General features: G+C 42.0%; 1 protein-coding gene across 2 annotated transcripts in view; it reads left to right on the top strand.

Annotated features, from left to right (window-relative positions):
- Positions 1-15019, top strand: part of CAB39 (calcium binding protein 39) — a 109705-nt gene that overhangs the window by 63722 nt on the left and 30964 nt on the right. The window lies entirely within an intron of this gene.

A 15019-nucleotide genomic window follows, 5' to 3' on the forward strand; every position in this document is an offset into this window, starting at 1 on the left:
TTGAGGCATTTCTTAATAATAACTAGTTTTATGTAAGTTAGAATCAATTCAGTTATGTAAACTAATGAACACAGGCATGGAAAATTTTGCTAAACAGATCCCTTCAAAATTCTTTCTAAAAAGATGACTTAACAGTAGTGTGCATCGGAATTAACGTTTCCCTCATGCATGGAGGCCTTTGTTGTCGTCTGCTGTCTTTACTTGCATCAGTATCTGTTGCAGGAGATCCCCAGTTTGATTGAATCCACAGACATTTTAGTGCTTCTCTGTGTGGGCAGATAGGCATAGGAGTCAAACCTTGTCCCCGTATATATATATATATAAAGAGTATATAATCTATTAGAGGAAATACACATGTAAGTAATATAGAGGGACTTGAGGGTGCAGATAAAATTCTATGGGAACCAAGAGGATAAAGCAGTTCCTACATCTGTCAGAGACAGATACAGAGATGACAGGTTTGAAGTGACATTTAAGCTGGTTTTTCAGGTTTTTGGCAGGCAAAGTGTAAAAGGGAACAGAATTTGAAACAACCTAAACTATGGCATGTTCAGAAAACAGTGACAAGTTCAGTGTGACTTTAAGAGGTGGAGATAAAGAGGAATGGTAGGAAGTAAGACTAGAGAAACAAGCTTTGGTGGAATGAAAAGGGCCTTATAGACAACCTAAGGGTATACTGAGGGGGAGTGCAAGAGGTCTTATGCTGTGGAAGTCTTATGTTGCCTTGCTTTGTTTTATTTTGAAATTAATCAATTCACAGGAAGTTGCAGAAATGAGTACAGGAGAGCCCGTCTACCTCTCACCATATCCCCAGTGGTAACCCCTCACATAACTATATACAATATCAAAACCAGAACATTGACATTGGTATTATCCACAGGGCTTGTTCAGATTTCACCAGCTTTACAATTTGTGTGGATGTGCATATAGCTCTATGCGATTGCATCACACTTTTGTAGCCAGCATTAACACTTATGATATAGAACTGTTTAATCAGCATCTCTATTGCTACCCCCTTATAGCCAGACCCATCCCCCCATTCCTAACCCCTGCTGTCAACCACTAATCTGCTCTCCAAGTCTATACATTTTATTACTTCAAGAATGTTAAATAAATAGAATCATATAGTGTGTAAACTTTTGAGATGGGCTTTCTTCCACTCAGCATCATTCCCGTGAGATCCACACAAGTGGTTATGAGTGTCACTAGTTCATTGCTCTGGAGAAACAAGTAGGTCATGGTTCCAAGTGCTCTTTCTCTCCCTTCACCCCCCCCCCCTTTTTTTTTTTTTTGAGATGGAGTCTCGTTCTGTCACCCAGGCTGGAGTGCAGTGGCACAATCTCAGCTCGCTGCAAGCTCTGCCTCCCAGGTTCATGCCATTCTCCTGCCTCAGCCTCCCGAGTAGCTGGGACTACAGGTGCCCGCCATCATGCCCACCTAATTTTTTGTATTTTTAGTTAAGACGGTTTCACCGTATTAGCCACGATGGTCTTGATCTCCTGACCTTGTGATCCGCCTGCCTTGGCCTCTCAAAGTGCTGGGATTGCAGGCGTGAGTCACCGCGCCCGGCTCTTCATCCACTTTTTTAGTTTTACTTTATTCTAACTAGTATATTGGAATTCTACATTGGGTAGTGGGGAAGTGTATATGAGTGTGTGCAAGAAAGATCTTTGTTTCCTTCATAGATTCTAATTTATTTTGTATCTATACAAAGTCATGTTCTAATGATATATGTTCATTCCCCAAAAAAGCAGAAAATACAAGACTATAAAGAAGAAATAAAGTTTATCCTTAATTCAGTGCCACGTGAAATGACTACTGTTAACTCAGTGGGGATTCTCATTCATACTCTAGGTTGCTGTCTCCCTCTCTCTGGGGCAGATAAGTAAATGAGTATGGGGTCATGCTACTCTGTAACCTGTTGGTTGTTTTTTTGTTTTGTTTTGTTTTGTTTTTTGTTTTTTAATTTTAAATTTTAACATCCTTTCATGTTCATATAGATCTCAAATTTTTTTTTTTTTTTTTTTTTTAATACGGAGCCTTGCTCTGTCACCCAGCCTGGAGTGCAGTGGCATAATCTCAGCTCACTGCAACTTCTGCCTCCCAGGTTCAAGCATTCTTGTGCCTCAGCCTCCCAAGTAGCTGGGATTACAGGTACCTGGCTGATTTTCATATTTTTAGTAGAGATGGAGTTTCACCATGTAGGCCAGGCTGGTCTTGAACTCCTGACCTCAAGTGATCCACCACCTTGACCTCCCAAAGTGTTGGGATTACAGGTGTGAGCCACTGCACCTGGCCCTCAATTATTTTTAAAGCCTTCCATTTCATGGGTACATCATGATTAAACTAGTTCAGTGGGATAACTTCTGATTCTTTGCTGTTGTAAGTAACACTGCATGTACTTACCTTTGTGTACTTGTCTGTTTCCATAGGGTAAATTCCTGAAAGTGTAATTCACAGGAAGTTGCAGAAATGAGTCAGAGACCTTGCACCTTTTAAAGCTCTTCAGTAACATTTTGCCAAATTGCTGTCCAGTAAAGTTGTACCAATTTATTTTCCTACCAGCAGTGTATCTAAAAGCCTTTGCCTCTGATGAGAAGGAAGAATATTTTATCCTTTTAAGATTATTTATTACTATGAAATAGAATTTTTTAGTGAGGTTTTTAATGTCTGACTTAGCCATTTCTATACTTCAGCATGTTACTGTGTTTGTCTTTAAGTGTGCTTTCTATATTGAGGTTAGTCTTGCTACTAACTACTAAAAATTGGGGACAGTGAAGAGGGTAGCCTAGTCTTGTATCTCACCAGGTACAGTCCTGTCCCTTCATCTGGGAGTAGCCTTCTTGTCACCTTATTTCTTAACATAAGGCCAGTTTGGATCTACTGAGTGCTTGGGTCCAGAGGAGGAGTATTGGTAAGGGCTGTTGAGTACTTCAGGGACATGGCATAGAATCACTAATGGGTATGTGAGCTGTCTTCTCAAGTCTTGTGAAGTTGTACTTCTGTATCACTACTTTTTATCAGCAGTTGCCTCTAGTGACAGTAAAATAGTGCACTGATAGGTACCGTGGGAATACTGAATTTAAGTCAAGAGAGTTCATACGAAACCTCCTGAGCTTTTGATGATCTCTAAAAAGGCCATTTGTACTAATGTTTCGATTACTAATTGCTTATTTTCCCACCCTGTTCGATTTTTCAATGGGAAAGCAGGCAGTGAAAAATCTCATAGTGTTAGTGCTACTTGAAGAGGTTATTACGGACTCTATCCTTAAAAATTTAAAGTCCTGTTATACGTTATTTAATAGGGATACATTCCAAAAAATTGCATCATTAGGCGATTTCTTCCAGCCTCTTGCTCCTGGGCTACAAATCTGTATAGCATGTTACTATACTGAATACTGTAGGCAGTTGGAACACAATGGCAAATATTTGTTTGTCTAAACATAGAAAAGGTACAGCAAAAATATGGTATTATATCTATGGGACCACAGTTGTCTGTGTGGTCTGCTGTTGACCAAGACGTTATGCGGCACGTGACTATAGTTAATCTATGTCCTCACCCTGGGAGGGAAAGGAGTTTAGTTTCTGATACTGTTACTAGCGAAGTGCGCATTAGGTGTGAACTTTGGGATATTGGTTACTACTGAAGTTGATCCTAACACTTAAATATTTTAATTTTGAAAATGTATTAAATGTAATTAAAGATGAAGTTGTTATCATTTGGTCATATGTGGAAGTCAGGCTCCATAGTTTAGAATTAATATGCCTGGCCCCATCGGACATAGGGACTTCACCTGTCAACTCATAGCCTTGATCTGAGAAGCTGTGCCAAGCCCCAGACTCTTTCCTCTGTGCTGTGTTCTTTTGGAGCCTCCACACTGCCACCACTTACGGCAGCTCTGTACAGCCACACAGGATGAAGCACTTCTCAGAAGCCACAAGGAAACAACTGAGAACTGAAACAAAACTCTGTACCTCCCTCCCAGAGGAGTCAGCAGTAAGGGATGATCCACATCTCTTTTTAGGCAAGTGAATGGGCTTGTTGTAAAGGGGGGCTTTTCTCTCACATCTTTCTTCTTGACCATGATCTATAAAACAGTTGGCTGCTTTTAATAAAGCAGTCTGCCCATGAAAAGTAATATGAGGCTAAGTGGTCTATAGAAATGTAGCATCCGTGTCTTGTTCAACTGAGGAAACTTCACCATGTTCAACTGAGGAAACTTCCCAGACAATTCAGTCAGTTAACAAAATCATCCAGTCATTCCATGTGTAAATTGCCATCATAAGTGCTTTCCAAAGCCCTTGAATGCGTTAGGGAGATGAGAGGTACATGTGAGAGATTATAGCACTACAAGGTCAGCAACCGAAATAAGGTCACAGCTGCTGTGGGCATCAGAGGAGGAGAGAGTCATGCGAGGGAGCAGAGTCTTCCTGGATGCAGGAGCTCTTAGAGTGGAGAGAAGGAGTGTGAGCATTCAGGCTTTTATGTTAGCTTGAGTAGAGACAGAGATGTCCAGGGTGAGAGAAGGAATGTAGATGACAGGGCAAAAGAGAATTGAAGAGACCTTTATTTGGAATTTGAGACCTTAAAGAAATGGAATGAGTCTCAGGGGTCTTCTGGTCTAGTTCCTTTAATTATTGGATGGTCCAGTAAGACCCAACAGGTTTCCATGAGGCCACACACTGGCACAATTGCACAGGGGTACATGAGTCAAAGCTAACCTCCTTTTTGTTTGGAAGCCCTTTCTGTAGTGCACAGAGAGAGCCATCAGCCTTGGAACTAAGTAGGATGCCCCTTACCTGTGAAGAAAAGGCAAAAAGATTATTGATGAACTTACCAGACTTACAAAATGGTTTAGAAGGGTACCTTTCACCCAGCCTCCCTAAATGTTAACATCTTTTATAACCACAGGGCAGTGATCAAAATCCAAAAAATAACATTGCTATAATAATACTAACTAATGCACAGGCCTTTTTCAAGTTTCATCAGTTGTCCTACTAATGTCCTTTTTCTGAACCAAAGTCTAATTTAGGATCACACATTACATTTAAAGAGTCGTAACATCTCCCTAGGTCTCCTTTAATCTGAAACAGTTCCTCAGTCTTTCTTATGACTTTTATGACCTTGGTACTTCTGAGAAATGCTAGCCAGCTATTTTGTAGGATGTCCTTTGATTTAGGTTTGGCTGATGTTTCTTCATGATTCAATGTTGATTATGCCTTTGGAAGAATACCACAGGAAGTGAAGTACCCTTTTCATTGTATCGTTTCGGGAGGCAGTAATGTCAATAGTCTCATTACTGATGATGTTCAGTAACATCATTTGGTTAAGGTGGTGTCTACTGGAAAATTACTATTTTTCCTTTTGTCATTAATAAGTATCTTGGAGCCGGGCGTAGTGGCTCATGCCTGTAATCCCAACATTTTCAGAGGCTGAGGTGGGCTGATAACTCAAGCTCAGGAGTTTGAGACCAGCCTGACCAACATGGTGAGAGCCCATTGCTACAGAAAATTTAAAACTTGACCAGACATGGTGGTGCGTACCTGTAGTCCCAGTAACTCAGGAGGCTGAGGTGGGAGGATCACTTGAGCCTGGGAGGTTAAGGCTGCAGTGAGACATAATTGCACCACTGCATTCCTTCTGGGCAACAGAGCTGGGCCTGATCTCAAAAAAAAAAAAAAAAAAACAAGTATCTTGGGGGAACTGAGCATCTCTTCTGAGTTTCTCAAGTGATTCTGAGTGTGTTGACAAATTCGAGATAGGATGCAGAAATACATCAAGATGGAGTGAAGAAGTTGAGAATGTTTTAATTAGAAAGTCTTTTGATAATATAGGAGGAGTGAAGCTAGATGTTCAGATAAAGGAGTAAAAAGAGACTAATAGCTCTTGAGGAAAGTGGAGCCGTCTTGAAATATGTGCTGCTGGGAGTTACTGGTTGGAAATCAGCCCTGTTTAAAGGATTGTTTCTGAGCTGCTTTGAAGTCAAATGGCATGGTGTATTGGTGAACCGAATGTGCACAAGTTCCATCACTTTTTCTACAGTGCTCAGAAATTTGGGAGCTCAAGTAGAGAAAGTTTTGAATAAAGCACATTTAAGATTGTGTAGGGGAGCCGAGAGACCTTGAACTGCTAGCATGAGTGGCACTGAAATGTGCAGGCTTGGCAGGACGGGGAATGTGGTCATTAAGGGGTCAGTGGATTAGGTGACATGATGATTCAGCAGCTTGAAAAGGATACAGTGTTTGGAGGAGCTGTAAGTGTGAATACCTTACTCAGTAGGTGTGAGGGGACAGACAGGGAGGTGGGAGATGCTAGAAGGATGTGGTTAGAAGGGCAGAGAACATACTGACATAATGCCTGCAGGCCAGAGATGGGGCCCTAGGCATAGTCCCTAATGCGAGCTCCTATGAGGGGAACCAAGTCAAAACTAAACAAGAACAACCAAGGTTTTGTGTTGTTTTGGTTTGGTTTGGTTTTTTGTTTTGTTTTGTTTTCTTGAAACACAGTCTCGCTCTGTCACCCAGGCTGGAGTGCAATGGCTCAATCTCGGCTCACTCTGACTCTGAGGTTCAAGGTATAAGATATTCAGCCTCCCAAGTAGCCGGGGCTACAGGCGCACACTGCTGCACCCACCTAATTTTTGTATTTTTTAGTAGAGACGGGGTTTTGCCAAGTTGGCCAGGTTGGTCTCGAACTCCTGACCTCAGGTGATCTGCCCGCCTCAGCCTCTCAAAGTGCTGGGATTACAGACCTGAGCCACCACGCCTGGCCACAACCAAGTTTTATTTGTTCTGTGTGTGGCATCTTCAGTTGGTAAATACTTGCTGAATTGCCTTCTCTTGTGAAACACTTATTAAAATTTTCTGATCATCTTTTGGTAGTATTTGGATATATTTTTCAAGCTTTTTGTTTAATCAGCTTATAATTGTCCATGGTTATTTGGTTATTTGTTAGAAATCTTTAAAATGTTGGAAGGGGGATGTCTCGTGGGGAGGGCTGAAAAAAATGGAAGAAGAAATCAATCAGTGAATACCAACATAATGATCATTTTGATCTATATAATTTATCTTATCTTTTTTTTTTCTTTTTTAAATAAAAGTAGAATGTGAATTGTAAGAAAAAATACTCAGACAAGTCTGAAATGGAGCAAGTGAAAATACTCTTCTTACTCCACCCCACAGGTAGACGACCATACTGAGTTTGGTGTGTATTCTCCCAAAGTATTTTCTCTGTGAGACCATAGGGAGTTACCTTGTAAATTGAGCACAAGGCAAATCACAACCAAATTTACCTTTGAAAACCCCTTAATTGGGCCGGGTGCGGTGGCTCACGCCTGTAATCCTAGCACTTTGGGAGGCCGAGGCAGGCAGATCACAAGGTCAGGAGATCAAGACCACGGTGAAACCCCGTCTCTACTAAAAATACAAAAAATTAGCCGGGCGCGGTGGCAGGCGCCTGTAGTCGGAGCTACTCAGGAGGCTGAGGCAGGGGAATGGCGGGAACCCGGGAGGCAGAGCTTGCAGTGAGCTGAGATCCTGCCACTGCACTCCAGCGTGGGGGACAGAGCGAGACTCCGTCTCAAAAAAGAAAACCCCTTAATTGTCCATACAGAGCAGTAAACAGAGTGTGGGCGTAGTGTAACTCAAGATTTCCAACACCGTGTTTCCTCCAACATTGAAACAGATTGCTCTTTTTTTTTTTTTTTTTTTTTTTTTGAGATGGAGTCTCACGCTGTCGCCCAGGCTGGAGTGCAGTGGCGCGATCTCAGCTCACTGCAAGCTCTGCCTCCCAGGTTCACCCCATTCTCCTGTCTTAGCCTCCTGAGTTGCTGGGACTACAGGCGCCCACCTCCATGCCCGGCTAATTTTTTGTTTGTTTGTTTGTTTGTTTTAGTAGAGACGGAGTTTCACCGTGTTAGTCGACATCTCCTGACCTCGTGATCCCCTCACCTCGGCCTCCCAAAGTGTTGGAATTACAGGCGTGAGCCACCGTGCCTGGCCCAGACTGCTCTTTCTTTAGTGGAGCACCAGATGCAGTAGTTGGCATTCACTGGGCTCAGCCTGGGGACATGTCCACACTATGAGCTGTGTGTGCACACTGAGACCCAAGCTTGGGGCATATGCTCATTAAGTGAAATGGCCAGCATTGAATCACTCCGCTAGTCTATTTCCTTGCTCACTGCTGTAACTCTTTGTTAGGGAGACATCTGCTTGTAATTCTTTAGCTGGCTTCCTTCCTTTTAACTGCTGTTATTTTTTCACATCTTAGGTGATTTATTTTTTTGCCCGTTCTTAGAGGGAAGTCTGTTCTTGTCCAATTTTTTTTGTTGTTTGTTTGTTTGTTTTGAGACAGGGTCTTGCTCTCGCTCTGCCATCCAGGCAGTGGATGGAGTGCAATAGCACTATCTGGGCTCAGTGCAACCTCTGCACCACTCCCCACTCCCACCCCCCAGGCTCAATCTATCCTCCCACCTCAGCCTCCCAAGTAGCTGGGACCATAGGCATGCACCACCATGCCTGGTGAATTTTTTGTATTTTTAGTAGAGATAGGGTCTCACCATGTTTTCCAGGCTGGTCTCACACTCCTGAGCTCAAGCCATGCACCTGCCTTGGCCTCCCAAAGTGCTGAGATTACAGGCATGAGCCACTGTGGTCTGCCTCAATTCAACATTTTTAAGGAATCCCTTGACTTTATGGTATGATAACGTCACATTTCTCTACATCCAGTTGTAATCTGGATTTTATAACCCTGTTATCAGGAATGCTGATGTTCAGCCATTCATCAATAATGTCTGAAGCATTTTAAGCAACAGCAATGTCTTAATCATATGTATATTTTAAAAAGATAATTCTAGGTGTGATGTGGAGAATGCATCCCCATTAGGCCCCCTACAATCCACAGAAACCAGTCAGTACATGATGTATTAATGTAGGCAAGCATTATGGGGAACTTTGATTTGTGTGGTGATGGTAGACAGGGGGATAAGTGGATGGATTTGGGAGTCGGTGATGAGTTAGATATTGGGGCAAGGTGAAGCAGAGGGGAGAGTCGAAGATGACTCCTGAGTTTCTGAAATGTAATAACATCATCAGTGGTGTCGTTACATGAAACAGGGAACAAGGGGGGATATCAGGCACTAGGGCGAGATCTTGAGTTCTATTTTAGATGTATTCAATTTGAGCTACCTTGAGACATTACAAGTGGAGACATTTTGAGAAGACTGCCCAGTGGTACTGATAAGGCCTGGGAGAAAAGAACTGGATTAGAGATAGGAATCTATGAGGCATCTGCATTTAACTGTTAATTAAAGCAGTGGGTGTGGATGAGATCACTTAAGAGTCTAGGGAGTAAGAAGAGGAAGCCCTCGTACCCTGCCTTGAGGGATTCCGTGTTTAAATGGCCTAGCCAAAGTGATTGAGGCAAAAAGGAGACAGAGGAGGTGCAACCAGAGAGTTAGGAGGGAAAATAAGGATGTTGGTGGGTCACAGAGGACGGGAAGAATGGTTTTCAGAGGAGGGTGTAATCAGCAGTTCCGAATCCTGTGGAAAGTTCAGGTGTAATTGTTGGGAATGAAGTTTTTGGTGTCAAGGAAAAAAAAAAAAAAGAACGCGAGAACAAATGATCTGTCAACAAGGAGAGCTTTACTTTCTGCAGAAAGGGTGCTACTCAATAGTTGTCTGGCCACGACAGCACACCGAACAAAGTAGACAGAGTTACTTATAACCTGACGTGTTTACCCTACTGCTGTGTCCAGTTTCCTTTGGCTGGGATAGGACCTCACATTTTATACTGTACCCTATTGGCTATTAGTTTAAAACTTTCTTAATTAGGTAAGGGGAACAGAACAAAGAAAAGGAAGTTGCCCAGGGCTAGTTAAGGAAGCATCTCCAAATAAGGAATGGCATCCACTGTGGGCTCCAGTGTGCCTAGTTCTGTCCAGGCATGCTGGAGCAAGCTGGGAGAGCTGATTTGGAATACACACACACACACACACACACACTAAGAGTGGATAGCAGTCTTATAGTAAGAAATTGTGACTTCATAATCTTTGAAGAAGAACTTTCCCATTTCTCACAGTAATAAAGACACAAAATTGTATTTAATGACATGCAGGTCAGTGATTAGCCAATTGGGAGTGAGTAAGAAAAAAAGACTTGGACTATAGTAAATACAGGCAAATGTTTTGAGAGGTTTCATTATGAGGTGCTGGGCAGGGGCAGGGGGGCGGGGGGCGATTGTGGAATCTAAAGAGGACCTATTTGATTTTGTCAAGTGGAGTCTTAATCAGGTTTAAAACGGATAGGAAGAAATTAGGTGAGGGGAGATTGACTCTATGAGGAGGAGATGAGGTAACAGGCGGGGTGAGTTCCTAAGAAGGCATGGGGGTGGGGAGATCCAAAAGCAGGTGAGGATTAATGTAGGTGGCGGGTGCAGTATCAGCTGGTGAGGGAATTCCTTCTGAAAGGGAATGGGGCTTTATACACAGTCCACAATGCCATTCAACTCAGAAGTACAATATATAGCTTTCTCTCTTTTTTTTTTTTTAAGACAGGATCTCGCTCTGTCACCCAGACTGGAGTGCAGTGGTGCAATCATAGCTCACTGCAGCCTCAACCTCCTGGACTCAGCCTCCTGAGTAGCTGAGACTACAGGTGCATGCCACCACATACTCAGCTAACTAACTTTTGTTTTTTTTTTTAAGAGATGGAGTCTCACCATGTTGCCCAGGCTGGTCTCAAACTCCTGGGCTCAAGTGATCCACCTGCTGCAGTCCCCCAGAGTGCTAGGATCACAGGCGTGAGCCACCACACCCAGCCATAAATAGCTTTCTAATTGTGTTCCTGCCTCTCTCCTTCCTTCCTTATTTTTGGGGGGGGGGGGGGTGGGGGGGGGAAATAGGGGGGAAGAGTTTTTTGTTTTTTGTTTTTTGTTTTTTTTTGAGACAGAGTCTCGCTCTGCCGCCCAGGCTGGAGTGCTGTGGCCGGATCTCAGCTCACTGCGAGCTCCGCCTCCCGGGTTTACGCCATTCTCCTGCCTCAGCCTCCCGAGTTGCTGGGACTGCAGGCGCCCGCCATCTCGCCCGGCTAATTTTTTGTATTTTTTTTTTTTGGTAGAGACGGGGTTTCACCGTGTTAGCCAGGATGGTCTCGATCTCCTGACCTCGTGATCCGCCCGTCTCGGCCTCCCAGAGTGCTGGGATTACAGGCTTGAGCCACTGCACCCGGCCAGGGGGAAGAGTTTTATTGAGATATAACTTACATGCCATATAGTTCACCCATTTGAAGGGTACAATTCACTGGTTTTTCGTTTATTCACAAGTATGTGTAACCATAACCGCAAGTCAATTTTAGGTCATTTTGTCACCTCACAAACCTGTACCCTTTAGTTATTCACCTCCCTTCTTTCTTATTCATCTTTCCTGTCAGAATAGAATATGGTCTGAATTCAGATTTAAAAATCATACAATGATTTCAAAGAAAAGTATAAACTGAGGTACATGAAAAATTGTTAAGAGTTTTAAAACTTTGATCTAACCAGAGAAGCAAAGGAGGCTGAGGCCTCCTACTTAAGGTCACTGGCGTAAAATCAATAGATAATGCATTCATAAAACCTATTAGGTATCAGATTCCTCCTGTCAAAGATAATTATCTGAAGAATAGAGATAATAAAATGGAGTGGAAAACGCAGTGCATGCAGATAGATTGTAAGAGAACACCTACTATTGCTAAATGATTTTTCTCTTGGCCCGGAAAAATTACATTCTGGGTTACTGAATTTGAGATTTCCAAGGCATTCCTGAGAATGAAGTAGTAACAGCAGGCTGGAAAAGGTAGACTTGGCTTAGCATTGATACTGAGTATGGTTTCATAATGGGATTATTAGGAGGATGACTTACAAGCATTTAGAAAAGAAAGTCGTAGTCAGTAGATATTAGTGTAGGCATAGTAAAAAGGTCAGACCAAATAACTTCATTTTTTTATGGTCAGGAAATAGGGAAGAAATAGTATAATTTAATTTTATCAAGGTATTAGACAGAAAAAACCTTTTGAATATAACTTGGAAATAGTTGCATATATACATGACTGAGCAACCCTGCCCCAAGATTTGTAGTAGATCATTACTGAAAGAAGCATGATGATTCAGAGACATGATGGGCTCTATTCATGCATCATTCCTTTCCAGCATTTTGGTCAGTGATTGAGGCAGGTCATGGGAGACATGCATATGAGATTTTCATATGATACCAGTGTGAGAGCAGGTAGCTAATACATTGGATGTCCATCAGAATCCAGAGTTACTGCCATAATCTTGAATGATGGGCTGATGAGATTAAATTAAATAGAAAAGTTAAAGTCTTCATTGCAGTGTAGTTCACCCCAGTTGAAGAAGAACGTTTGGAAAGACCTGTCTTTATCAAGCAGTACCTGTGAAACCAAAGACGTTTTGCTCACTGTAAGCTCTGAGTCCGTTATACAAGATAATTGCAGAACTTCTAAAAAAGTAGCCTTGGGCTGCACTAACGTTTGTAATGGAGGAGTGGTGGTTGGTGTCTTCTGCACTGCACCGTTCTGGATAGGGCTGAATGTTAGCTCTGCCTTTCTTAGGAGGTTAATCAAAGAACCTGAGGGGAGGTTTTCTGGAGATGACGACAATTTAGGGAGCCTAGGCAGGCTGCCCTCAAGAGATTTATGTGGAAGAGAAGTTAAAATATTGCCTGGTCTGCAGTATAAACCCAAGGCCAGCAGACAGTGTAATGAAGCAGTGTTTGTCTCATAAATTTGTCTAACAGATATCTGATTCTGAATTCTGCTAATCCTGCATTACTGGACACTGGAAATATTTAAGGTAAAGTCATGGGATTTGGTAGGAAGGTTAGAAGGTTACATAACTGAGTACCATGAGGCTATATGATCCTCTAAGTACTGTTGAACGCTAAGGTTTTGTGAATCTGTGCAAAGTAATCTCGTTGAAGTATATTTCTGATCATAAATGCTTCAGTTCATATGAGTTTTTATAGCCTTTATGTTATGTCTCTTTAATACTCTACTTGGGTCTCCTTTGTTGGTTTATTAACTATAAATCTTTTATTTTGTTTTTGGGTTTTTTTTTTTTTAACTGGTTGCTTTAGGGCTTACAGTATATGCCTTTAACTTACTATAGTCTATCTGCAGGAAATATACTGCCTCAGTTGTTATAAGAATCTGACAACAGTATACCTATATACCTCCATTACACCTCTTTGAGCTATTGTTGCCATTTTTGTTCTACATATACATAACCCCAGAATACATTGTTATTTTTGCTTTAAAGAGCCAGTGCTCGCTGGACGCGGTGGCTCTCGCCTGTAGTCCCAGCACTTTGGGAGTCTGAGTCAGGTGGATCACAAGGGCATGAGATTGAGACCATCCTGGCCAACATGGTGATGCCACGTCTCTACTAAAAATACAAAAATTAGCTGGGCATGGTGGCATGTGCCTGGAGTCCCAGCTACTCAGGAGGCTGAGGCAGGAGAATCGCTAGAACCTGAGAGGAGGTGGAGGTTGCAATGAGGTGAGATTCCGCCGCTGCACTCCAGCCTGGGTGACAGAGCAAGACTCCAATTCAAAAAGAAAAAAAGCTAATTCTCTTTTAAATAAAAGGGAAATTTTTGTTTAATATTTACTCACATTACTATCTTCATTGCTTTTCATTCCTTTGTGAAGAACCATTTTTCTTCAGCCATTAGAACTTTCTTAAATATTTCACAAAGTACAAGTCTCTGGTGATGAAATATTTCTGGTTTTCTGTGTCTCAGAAACTCTTTATTCTGCCTTTGTTTTTGAAAGATATTTTTGCTGGGGTATAAAATTTTAGGATAACAATTTGGTTGTGTTTTTCAGTATTTTAACAGTGTTCTTCACTATGTTTTGACTTGCATCATTCCTGTCAAGAAGTCTGTTGTCATTCTTTGATTCTTTGTCCATAATACTTTTTCCCTCTGGCTACTTTTAAGATTCTTTCTTTAGCACTGAATTTAAGCAGTTTGATTATTCTGTGCCTTGGTATTGTCTTCCTGTTTCTCATGCTTGGGATTTTTTTAATGTTTTGGCTCTAGGGAATTCAGTTTTCATTAAATTTGGAAAACATTCGTCCATTATGTTTTCAAATATTTTATCTGCCCTTCCACCTCCTTTGAGGGCTGCAGTTACACATCTGTGAGATTGCTTAAAGTTATCCCCTAGCTCACTAATGAGATGTCCCTTTTTTTCCCTAAGTTTCATTTTAGATAGATTTTAGGCTCTCTCTTTGTGTTTACTAACCTATTATCTACTGTCTAATCTGCTGTTAATCCCATCTGGTATAATTTTTGTCTTAGACCTTGTAGTTTTATTTCTAAGTGTTTCATTCAGGTGTTTTTTATGCCTTTCATTCCTCTACTTACCATGGTATATTTTTCTTAAATATATTGAATACAGTTGTAGTAACTATTTTAATGTCCTTGTTGAGTAATTCTGCCGTCTGTGCCATTTCCACAGCTGTTTCTGTGGATTAGTTATTATTAGTCATGTTTTCCGATTTTGGTCCTTTCCAGGATTTCTGTTAAGCTTTGTTGGGTAGGACCAGATCAGAGTTTGGCCTAGGATTAATTTTGTATGCCTACTGAGGCAAAATCCCCTGAGTACTTTGCTTGATGACTAGTGAATATGAGGTTTTGCATTAGGCTGGTAGGAAACAAAAGCTATTTCCAGCCCCATGTGAGCTCCAAGGTTCTGGTTCCTAGCCTTGGCTACTTTCCTTACCCACATGTGGTTATCAGTACTCAGTTGAAGACAGGAGTGGGCTCTGCAGGGCTCTGCGATGCTCTGTCTGGGCAGCTGTCTCCTCTCTGCCCTGTAAACTCTAGTCTTCTTGGCCTCCCTGGGTTGCCAGCTCTGCCCATGGAGACCACCATCTCTTCTGGCTGGCTCCCCTCCGTGTGCTGTGGCCTAGTAAAAAGGTAGGGTAATTATGAAGTTCCCCTCATTTGTTTTCCTTCTT

Source organism: Piliocolobus tephrosceles, chromosome 11 (assembly GCF_002776525.5).
Source record: "Piliocolobus tephrosceles isolate RC106 chromosome 11, ASM277652v3, whole genome shotgun sequence".
Lineage (NCBI taxonomy): Eukaryota > Metazoa > Chordata > Mammalia > Primates > Cercopithecidae > Piliocolobus > Piliocolobus tephrosceles.